Below are 11,572 nucleotides of genomic sequence, written 5' to 3' on the forward strand. Positions count from 1 at the left end.
CGACGAGGGCGCCCCTCCCGGCGCTGGATGGATCGCCGCCGGTCTCCTGGGTGGTCGGCCCTGCGTGCGCGACCTCCATGGCGCGTCCCTCGGCCAAGCCAGCCTCGTGCTGGTCGGCCCGGCTGTCCCCGGCGGCTGGTGCCATCAGGCCGGCGCTCTCCGGCCGGCGCTGGCCGTCTCCGGCGCGCGCGCCCTCACCCTCGTCGGCCAGCCACGCTTCCACCAGTGAAAGATCCTCTCCGGTCATCTCAATAACGTTGAACGAATGCGACGAGTGTCGTGTGTCGGGTGGTGTTGATGGGGGCGAAAATTGAGCCCAAAAAGCATCCAAATCCACGTGGTTTTCCTCAAACAAATCGTGTAAGCCATCGTCAACGGTCCCACATCCCTTGTCAATGGGGTCCATGGGCGCGAATAACGAAGCGAGCACGATCGACAAAAAATATAATAATAAAAATAACATGAAAGGACGTCGGAGCATACCTCTTGACGGTGGGCTTCTCCGATGGGCCAACGTCGGACTCTGAGTTTACCACGCGATTTACAATCGATGATAAACTCGGGGGGCTAATGTTACCGGTCCGTCTCGGTCCGGTAGGTCGACGACGGCCACGCTGGCGGCCGTCCTGAGCCCGGCGCTCGTCCGGGGCCGGCACTCGCCGTGGCCGGTTCTCCACGGCCGGCTCTCCAAGGCCGGCCCTCCAGGACCGGCGCTCCAGGACCGGCGCTCCAGGGCCGGCGCTCCAGGACCGGCTCTCCACGGCCGGCGCTCCAAGGCCGGCCCTCCACGGCCGGCGCTCCAAGGCCGGCCCTCCACGGCCGGCGCTCCAAGGCCGGCTCTCCACGGCCGGCGCTCCAAGGCCGGCCCTCCACGGCCGGCGCTCCAAGGCCGGCTCTCCACGGCCGGCGCTCCAAGGCCGGCCCTCCACGGCCGGCGCTCCAAGGCCGGCCCTCCACGGCCGGCGCTCCAAGGCCGGCCCTCCACGGCCGGCGCTCCAAGGCCGGCTCTCCACGGCCGGCGCTCCAAGGCCGGCCCTCCAAGGCCGGCCCTCGGCCAAGGGGTTCCTCAAACACCTCTTGGCCGCCTATAAATATGAGGGTCTCTCCCTCGACCCAGGTAATCCGAATTTGAGTACTGAAACGCTGTCGAACTCGTACCTCGCTCGTTTCTCTCAAGTCTCGACCTCTAAACACTAAACCCTCTACAAACCACCTCAATCCTACTAATGTTGAGCGTCGGAGAGGTAAACAGAGGCAACCCCTCTGTTTCCCCTTTGTAGTTCACACCTTTCTGTTCACGTTTCAGGTGCTTGGACGAGATAGAGATCATCTACAGCTAAGGGACGGCTTGGGATACCAAGCCCGACACGCTCGAGTCGAGACGAGACCACTTGGTCCGGCCTTGGGTCTAACCGTCTGCGACTCCTAAATCGTTGTCCGAAAAACTGCGACAACACTAATATCGAACAATCACAATTAACAATCATAATAGTCTCATAATAACGTATCGTATTCAATTTTATTTGATTTCAATTAAATTCATATTGAACCGTCACAATTCACAATTTACAATCACAATAACAATAGTCTCATAATAACGTATCGTATTCAATTTTATTTGATTTTAATTCAATTCAATTCATATCAAACACTCACAATTAAAAATTTACTTTACCTTACCAATGTTATTTGTTTATGTCATTCATAAACTATTATTATTTAATGTAATTATAAACTTCTATGATTATTTCATGTAACTATAAAAATTTTAGATTAATATTGAGATTTGATATCCCTCCATAATATTCCATCCATTTTTCTCCATGAAATTTCAATCTAATATTTTTATTTTGTTTCACTTTCACCCCATCACTTTCCCTCCTATTTTTTGTGTGAAAAAAAGAAATAAAAATAAGCACACTTAAACAAAATTGCACGCAAACACACATAAGAGAAATGCGGAAGAGAAGAGAAATGGAAAGAAAAATCGCGAGGCGATTAGAGAGAGAGAGAGAGAGAGAGAGAGAGAGAGACAAAGCGAGATTGGAAGAAAAAAAAGAGGGAAATTGAGAGGAAGGGAGAACAACTGAGAATCCGAACGAAGAATAGATAGAGCAAGAGTCGGAATGAGAATCCCAATAGAGAGAGAGAGAGAGAGAGAGAGAGAGAGAGAGAGAGATAGAGAGAAAGAGTAACGTGGAATCGATCTTGATCCCAGCTGAATTTCCCACTGTCGTCGGAATCACATCATCAGTAAGTCTTTCTCTCTCTCTCTCTCTCTCTCTCGCTTAGGGATTCAGAGTTTATTTGTAATAAGATCTCTGGTCTGAATTGATTCGTAGTACTCAGCTTTATTTATGTATGTAACTGTATATGTTCATGTGTTGAGAAAGATTAAAGCAATATTGGGAATATACAATCACGAGACTGCCGATTATCACGTGATTCGTGCTTTTTCCATCACCATCACTGAAAACGCGATACATTGTTGTGTTGCAGATAGAGAGAGATCGAAAGATGGCAGAGACGGTGTTCAGTCTGGCGTTGGAAGAAATGAAGCATTGCAAATCCGACGAGGACCAAACCCTAACAGAGCCTTTCTTGCAGCTCTGCAAAACGCATTTTGCCTCTCATCGGTAAACTTAGATCCTTTTCCAATTTATTTTTCTTCCTCTGATTTTAAAAAAGCGCGAATCCTTGTGGTTTCAATTTCAGACAAGTTCGGAGCGGCCATGGTCCTCGTCAAGACCGATATCGGTGGCAACATCTCGATCTGTGCAATGTTGCTTGAATTACAATCCAATTTATTATTACTCGTCGCGGGAACCACGGTACGCGCGAAGTTTCTTTCTATATGAGTTTCATGTCACATTCTTATTTATTTTCTGTAAGACAGCTCATATTTAAGTAATCGCAGTGGTTTAAGAAATTACACTATGTAGAAGGAGAGAATCTAAGATGACCAATTAATTTTGGATGTCAAGTGAGATTGTCCAAACATTTTCTCGTTAATCATTATTATCCCTTTTCCATAAACAACACTCATGAAGTTCATTATAACAAAAAACTTGCGATTGTTCTTTCCATTCCATCCAAGTCAAAGTGCGCGTCTTTATTAGGTTGTTTTTGAGATATGATCAGTTGAAATTAATTGACATACAGATCGGTGCTGGTATTCTTGCGATACCAACTGTGACTCAAGAATCTAGATTTCTCGCATCTGCAGTTACGTGCATCTTCTGCTGGGCTTACATGGTACGATCAGGTCACGTAATTGTATGTCTTAATTTTCATAGGAACTTTCTAAAAACAAACAATCTGGTTAGATTTTCAACTCGCAGCCAATAAATACCGCTGGCTTTGAATTTATCTAATGAATCATCCGTCATTGTTGTTTGATATTCACAAATGGTAAAACTTTGGCATAAATCTTAGATATTTTTGTTGAGTATGTGTGTACATATATGAGTTAAGTTTGAAAGAAGTAATGAGAAATCTGCAGGTTGCAACATGACTGCTAGTTGATGAAGTAAATGTCAATACCATGTCCGAGTTGGGTTCTGGTGGTGTATCATTGGTAATTCATCAATCCTTATGTTTAAATTATTTTTTGGTTTATGTGTTAGGATTAAAGTGTACTAGGTTTGGCTGTGACATTTTTATCTTCCTTGAATTCATATTACCGAAAATAAGAAAGCGGTATTTTTGGGCTAAATGGTTTTTAGAGGGTAGGGAAGTTGAGAAGTATATGTTAAATCAATATGAGGTTGTAGAGGGTCAATTCATCCTAAGATGATTATTTTTCATTTTTCTGTGTTAATCAAGGTTTATCGAAATCCATATGATTCTTTTATTAGCGTCAATAGTTTTGACTTGTGTAGAGATTAGATCTTTCTATCATGTCCATCTTAGCATCATATTCTGTTACCCTATATTTGTTGAAATTTGTATTTTTAATGGTGTCAATGGTAGGTGTTTACTCTTCCATCAAAATGCCATCGAAGGAGTGCTCGAGCAATGAAGAACGCATTTTTCTCGATGTAATTAATGTAGATGTAATTAATTTGTCTAAATGAGTAAAACCGATTAAAACACGATTAAATTAACCATTTAACACGATTAATAAATGGTTTAATTTAAATGGTTACGGTTTTGTAAAAAAATAAATGGTCGGATTTGAATCTAAGTTTCAAACACGATTAATAAATGGTCGGATTTGGTTCTATTGCATATTTTCAAAAACACGATAAACACGACACGATGACGACACGAACACGAATTTGCCATCCCTACTTTTGTGTAAGGCATAGGTTAGTTGTTTATTAGAATAGATTATCCAAAATGTTAAATTGATTTGTAATTTTGTAATTAATTTAGTATATGTAACAAATGAAATTTTTTAACAAATAACAAATTAATAATAAAATTGGTAATGTGTAAATAATAATGAAATTGGTAATGTGTATGAAATTGGTTATTAAGTTGTTAGTTTAATTAGGTAATTTGTTAACAAATGATATTTAATTAATAAGTTGTTAGTTTTTGTAAAATGTTAAATTGATTTGTAATTTTGTAATTGATTTAGTTTAGTTAACAAATGAAAAAATTTAACAAATAACAAATTCATAATGAAATTGGTAATGTGTAATTGATAATGAAATTGGTTATTAAGTTGTTAGTTTAATACTTTAATTAGGTAATTAATAAGTTGTTAGTTTTTTTTATATTTGTAGTTTAATTAAGTTTTCAAATGTGGTTAGGATGATGATATGGAATTTGAAATTGATAAATTGAATTGAAATTGATATGGAATACGAAATTGATATGGAATTTGAAATCGATAAATTGATATGGAATTGAATTGAAATTGTTAAGTTTTGGATAGTTTAGAGTTAGTTGATACGGAATTTTGATTGAATGGAAATTGATATGGAATTTGAAATTGATAAATTGATTAGGATGCTTTAAGATTGAATTGAAATTGTTAAGTTTTGGATGATTTAAGGTTAGTTGATTATTAGGATAGTTTTGAATGGTTTGTATATGCTGTTAAATGAATTTGCAGGTTTTTGGTTTGTTAGTATTATAGGGGAAACTCTATCAAAATTTCAGTAGAGTTTCAAATAAATTAATCTCAAAACCCCCAATTTTTTAATTTCGACTTCAAAATAACGTAAAATTCATAATTTCTCCTTCATTCGTTCCTTGTCCCTTAACAATAACTCTCAATAATTTTCTCAATCTCTCTCGTTTAGCCAAATCAATGTCCAATCCAAGTAGAGATTGGATCACCGAGAACAATCGGTTGTCCTTGTAGACCTTGCAACAACGTGAGATGGCACGACATCGGGATTATAAGGAATCATCTGCTAAACAATAGGTTTACCCCGGGCTACACCGAACGGTATCATCACGGCGAGCTCGAGCGTCTCATCTCATCACGAAGAAGATGCCTTCGGAGGTACAACCCAGAGAGTAGGAGGGATACACGCTACTGTGGAGGATATAAGGGATCACGAAGATTTCGACGATGATATGGAGCCGACCCCGAGCGAGATGCGTACGGAGGAGCAAGTGGAAGACCTGTTTGCCGAGTTGGAAGCGGAATTGTACCCTGGATGCAAAGAGTTTTCGTCTTTGTCCTTCTTGGTTCAGTTGATGCACCTTAAAGTCACGAACCATTGTACGAATAAGTCGTTCACAGAACTCTTGCAGCTCTTGAGGGAGTCTCATCCATGGTAATCGAATTTCGGAGAAGCATTACGAGGCAAAGGCGAAGTTGAAGTGTTTCCGCATGGGATAAGAGATGATCGATACTTGCACTAACGATTGTGTCTTATTTCGAAAACATCTCGCGAAAGCCGACGTGTGTCCAATATGCAACAAGAGCAGGTGGAAGCTAACTGGGAAGAAGATACCGCAAAAGATATTGCGATACTTTCCCCTAATAGATCAATTGAAGCGATTGTACGCATCTCGGCACACGTCGCTTCAGATGCAGTGGCACGAAAGAGATCGCATCAAGGAAGTTGGTATTTTGCGACATCCTATGGATGGTACGGCATGGAAGAACTTGGACAATAGATACCCAGGCTTTGCTACAGAGCCTTGGAGTGTGCGGCTTGGGCTAGCTGTGGATGGCTTCAACCCATTTGGGGAGATGAGTCTATCGTACAACATGTGGCCTCTGGTACTTATGGTGTACAACTTGCCGCCTTGGTTGTACATGAAGAAAGAATACTTAATACTGACGCTTCTTATCCCGGGGCCTCGCTCACCAGGAAAATATATTTTTGTGTTCTTGCAGCTAGTTGTTGAAGAGCTGAAAGAACTGTGGGAGAATGGAGTCCGCGTTCGAGATGGAGCCGAGAATGAAGTGTTTTGGTTGCGTGTCGCGCTACTCTGGACGATAAACGATTTTCCGGCTCGATCGTATTTATCGGGATGGAATGGCCAAGGGTATCTCGCATGCTCGACGTGCAACCTTGACACGCCAGCTTTGAAAGTCAAAAACAGAATCGTCAACTACCCCATCGTCGATTCTTGAAAGAGCATCACCGATTGAGGAAAAGCATGAGAACCGCCATAAACCCGAGAAGTTGACACCGCAAGACATACTCGCTCAGTTGGCTAGTGTTTCTTGCACGACTACTGGAAAACACCCCGACTATGTTGGCAAAAAACAAAAGCGAGCCGAGTGCGAACTGAATTGGGCCAAGAAAAACATCTTTTACGAGTTGCCGTACTACGGAGTTGAAGCACAACATGAACGTAATGCACGTAGAGAAGAACGTGTGCGAGAATCTTCTCGGGACGATGCTTAGCTTGGAAAAGAAAAACTATATGACACCGAAAAAGCGAGGCGTGATTTCATGGACTTGGGCATCAAGACCACTCTGCACTTGTTGGAACCAAAGGGGCACACATATTACAAACCGCGAGCATCGCACGTTTTTACCCTTGAGCAGAGACAGCGGTTTACAATCTATCAAATTCCCTGATGGCCTTGCTGGGAATTTGAAGAAAAACTTGACTGCTGACGGAAAGCTCACAGGTTTGAAGTCACACGATTGCCACATGATCTTGCAGAGGTTTTTGGCTGTTGGTATTCGCCCTTTTGTGCCACAACCAATACAAGATACGATCACCGAGCTTTGCAACTTTTTTAAGTTGATAAGTTCGAGAACCTTGAGAGCTGAAGATCTTGAAAAAGCGCAAGAGTCGAGATCTTGTGTAAGCTTGGGATGATATTTCCACCCTCTTTTTTCACGATCATGGTTCACGTGGCGATGCATCTACCAGAGGAAGCATTGCATGGTGGCTTCGTGCATATGCGGTGGATGTATCCTTTTGAGAGATACCTTGGGACTTTAAAATATTTTGTCAAAAATAGAGCTAGACAAGAAGGCTCTATTGCGTCAGCTTATGTTGTAGAAGAAGCTCTAACGTTCATTGCAAGGTATCTTGAAGATAAGAAAATAGTTGATAAAGTTCAAGTGCAAGAGCTCTCCGTTTTTCGATCTGAGATGTGTGTGCCTTATGGGATGATGAATGCGATAGCATTAGATGATGCGCAAAGAGAACATGCGGAGTTGTATATCTATACCAACTGTCCTGAAGTGGATCCATATTTGATGTAAGTTATCGATCCACAAGTTTATCCAAGTTATTTCATTGTTCTTTGAGTAATGTTTTGAACAACAGCGAGCATTTGAATCTCCTGAGCGAATCTGGAGTTCGCGATATTGAATCGGAACATAGAAAGGGATTCAAACTTTGGTTTGCGAATAAGGTAATAACACAATATCGAATTTTTTTTTAATAAACACACAAGTGCTAATCAATGCTTCGTTTCGTAACAAGATTTTTGAAATGAAAGCTAGTGGCTCTGACGTGTCTGACGAGCTCTACTCGCTTTCTCTTGCTTCCCTTCAAGTCGCCTAACAATACCTAAGATGCTTTGTTAACGGCATCGCGATCATCAACGAGTCACTCAAAATAGCGGTGTGTGTGTGCCTGTGGATGATTTCACTTACTACGGTCGAATGGAAGACGTCATCGTGGTGAACTATAGGTATAATTGTCATGTTGTGTTGCTCAAATGTGTATGGTACGGTGACAAACACGATAGAAGGCGACTAGTGCACAATGATAAGACTACTGGCAAAACGAGTGCTTTTACCACGAAACAATGCTTTACAGAGGAGCTGTACATACTCGCGATTAAGGCGAAACAAGTCTTTACATCAAAGATCTTGTTTTAGGTGGCGATTGGGAAATCGCTCAGGAATACAATCATCGAGGTGTTTGGGACGTTCCTGAAGTTGACCCTACCACCTCAGCCTTGATCCCATTGACAATAGAATTGTCAAACATCGAGCGTCTGAATCATCGACATGAGACTGAAGAAGCTGATCTTCTAGTAACTATCAGTGATGATGATAAAGAAGACGATGATGATAGTGAGGAACACATTGTTTTTGAGGGAGAAGATGTCGATGTTGATGTAGAAGAGGATATTGTAGGGAGTGATGACGATCAATGAGTATTTTTTTATGTAACCACGGTTTTCATCCGCCATATATGAGGTCTTTTAATACAAATATCCGTGGTGCCGTCCACGTTTCTTTGATAAAATGTTGTTTACTTAGATTTGACAATCTTATGTTGTTTACAAATGTAGTTTTCATATTATATGATTCTTTAATAAAATGTTATTTTCATATTATAGGATGTCGATGTTGGAATCGATCTAGGGTTTGAGAAAATAATTAACGCTTCGATAAGCGGCGGAATTTTAAAAATTTTCTTTTACAAGTAAAACAGTTTTTACTAACCTAGACAAGTGCAAGTACATGTAATTAAAAACCAATATGAGCTAGAAGTTTACTAACCTTTCTTGAAGCTTGAACTTTGAAGAAGCTTGTGGAAAGTTTGTAACGCTCGTCTCCCCTAGCAGCACGTCTCTCTGTCTTTCCTCGGCACCTCGAGCAACCACGAAAGTTTCTATCACTATATCACTCGAGAGAAAAGGAATTAGTGAGTGGGCACTTTTAAACACTACGACTTAAGAACGAGTCTTGAAGTCGCAGAGCTAAACTCTAGGTCAAATGAGGACCTAGGTGCCAAAACAAAATCGAAAATAAACTAGAGAGAGAGAGAGGAGTTCGGCCAAAGTTCTAGAGAGAGAGTCTCTCAAATCTCTTAAACTTGGATTATGAAATGTGAGGAATGAGGCTCCTATTTATAGGAGGAGGATTACCTTCAAAAGGTAGTTTCCTCTTTTCCTATTGCCTTGCACGTCCAACATGCCTCATGAAGGCTTAGGATTTGTTTCCTCATTTGATTTCCTCTTACTTGGCCGAAAATGCACTTTCCTTCTTAAGGAAATTTGTTTCCCCTTTTTCTTTTGGCAAGTATCTTCATACATCAATGCACAAAATAAACTCTCTTTCCCACTATGGCATGAACGAAATTCAGCCTTATTTTCCTTGGGTTGGACGAAATTTGAGCTTCTAGAAGGAGCTTCTAGATGTTTCTTCATTTGTTCATGACAACATAAGAAAAGCCCATTAAGAATTTTCAAGTAAAATTCTATGAAATGAAATTAATCCTCAAGGCCCAATTACACTAATATGGCTGAGTAATATTTATTTCATTTTTCATCATATGACAATGTCAAAAAAATTTATTGACATTCTTTTCGTCCTATGTCCAAAAAGACAAAAATACCCTTTTGACAATTTTCGTAAAACTGTCTCGTTCTTGTTTTGACTTAGCTTCCAGTTTAACTATTCCTATCGATGTGATTCGTGACAGTGACCTCATGGACCCAAATGAACAAAGCTTGAGCTAAACACTTGGACTCAAAAGTTCACAAACCTTTTCCAAGTTTAGCTTAATGCCAACTGACTCCACTAAAGAGCTGACACTGAAAATCTCTCGGTTCAGATGAATTTATTTTCTACTCAAGAATTCGACCTAATTATGATGAGCGGATCCACTGAATATTATCTATGTTTACCCTTCATGAATGTCATCAGCTAGTCGGGATTTACTAAATTACCATTTTACCCATCTAGCTGTTATTTCCTCAACTCCTTTGTCGCTTGTGAATAAGTTAGAAACAATGTATTGACGAGGAGCTAACAAGTCACATTGTTTCATCCAAAAGAGTCAGGACTCAATTTGGACACTGGCCAGTTCATTTATTCACACTCCAAGGAACAAAGCATGAGGTGACATACATTGCATTTCAGCAATCTTGTACATGAATTCCATATCTATGAGAACTTCACAAAGTTACTCATGACAGACTCACAACTTAGTACTTCACCAATAGGCCTTGTTCGGAATCACATAGTGAGTCCGAACTTTGACTTTCTCAAATGAGAATACTAAGGTGTGAAATGGCATGTCTCATTTCAGGATTAAGGTAAGCATGATGCAATTCATACATAGTGACTTCGAGACATAAGAGGTTAAATGGTTTGTTCTTATATTGTCTCTAGAAGTGCACTGGTCAATTCAGTACCTTCGGAAGATACCTAGAAGAACTATAGAGTCCCCAACTCTCAATGCCTCATAACCAGACATCATAGATTCTTCTAACAATCATACTGAGGTCAATAGTCCTTTGACCCTAAGATTGCGAATATATCGTTTTAAGCAAACTACGAAGAGTTTGTTCATGCAAATCTACATTTGTCTCTTCGTAAGTTGTTAGGTTTGTTTATGGACTAAAAGACTAGGGTTTTATCATAAAGCTTCAGACAAGGAAGATTGAATGAACGTTTCAACTTTTTATTAATGAATAAGCAATTACAAGCAAGAGTCTTCGTAAGACTATATTACATCAAATGTACATAAATAGACACTACTACTCTTCTTGTGGGCACCATTGACAACAAACTCCCACTTGACTCAAAGAAGATGTGAGTAGTCCTTTATGCCTAATCCCTCTCGATGTTGGTCGAAGACCATGTTCGCTAGGGCCTTGGTAAATGGATCTGCCAGAGATCTACTTCACCTCCACGTCTCCGCGTTGCGCGATCTCTCGAATCAAATGGTATTTCCTCTCAATATGCTTAAGAGCGCTTATGGCTTCTAGGTTCCTTTGAATTAGCGACAGCCCCACTATTATCACAATAAAGGGTCATGGGCTCGTCGACGTTTGGAACAATTTCCAAATACTTAAGGAATTTTCTAAGCCATACAGCCTCTTTGGATGCTTCACAAGCAGCCACATATTCTGCTTCCATTGTGGAGTCAGCAATGCAAGATTGCTTAATACTTCTCCACATAACAGCTCCACCATTTAAGGATGAACACAGATCCCGAAGTGGATTTCCTGGAATCCTTATCCGCTTGAAAATCGGAGTCGGTATATCCCGTCATAGTCAGGTCAGTACCTGAGTATGTAAGCATCAAGTTCCTAGTTCTTCGAAGATACTTAAGAACATGCTTAACAGCAATCCAGTGCTCGGGTCCAGGGTTGGATTGGAAACGGCTAACTACGCCAACGGCGAAACAGATGTCAGGTCTAGTGCAAAGCATGGTATACATGAGGCTT

Source organism: Urtica dioica, chromosome 6, assembly GCF_054948205.1.
Source record: "Urtica dioica subsp. dioica isolate 48M chromosome 6, U.dioica_male_clone48M_v1_H2, whole genome shotgun sequence".
NCBI classification, from domain to species: domain Eukaryota; kingdom Viridiplantae; phylum Streptophyta; class Magnoliopsida; order Rosales; family Urticaceae; genus Urtica; species Urtica dioica.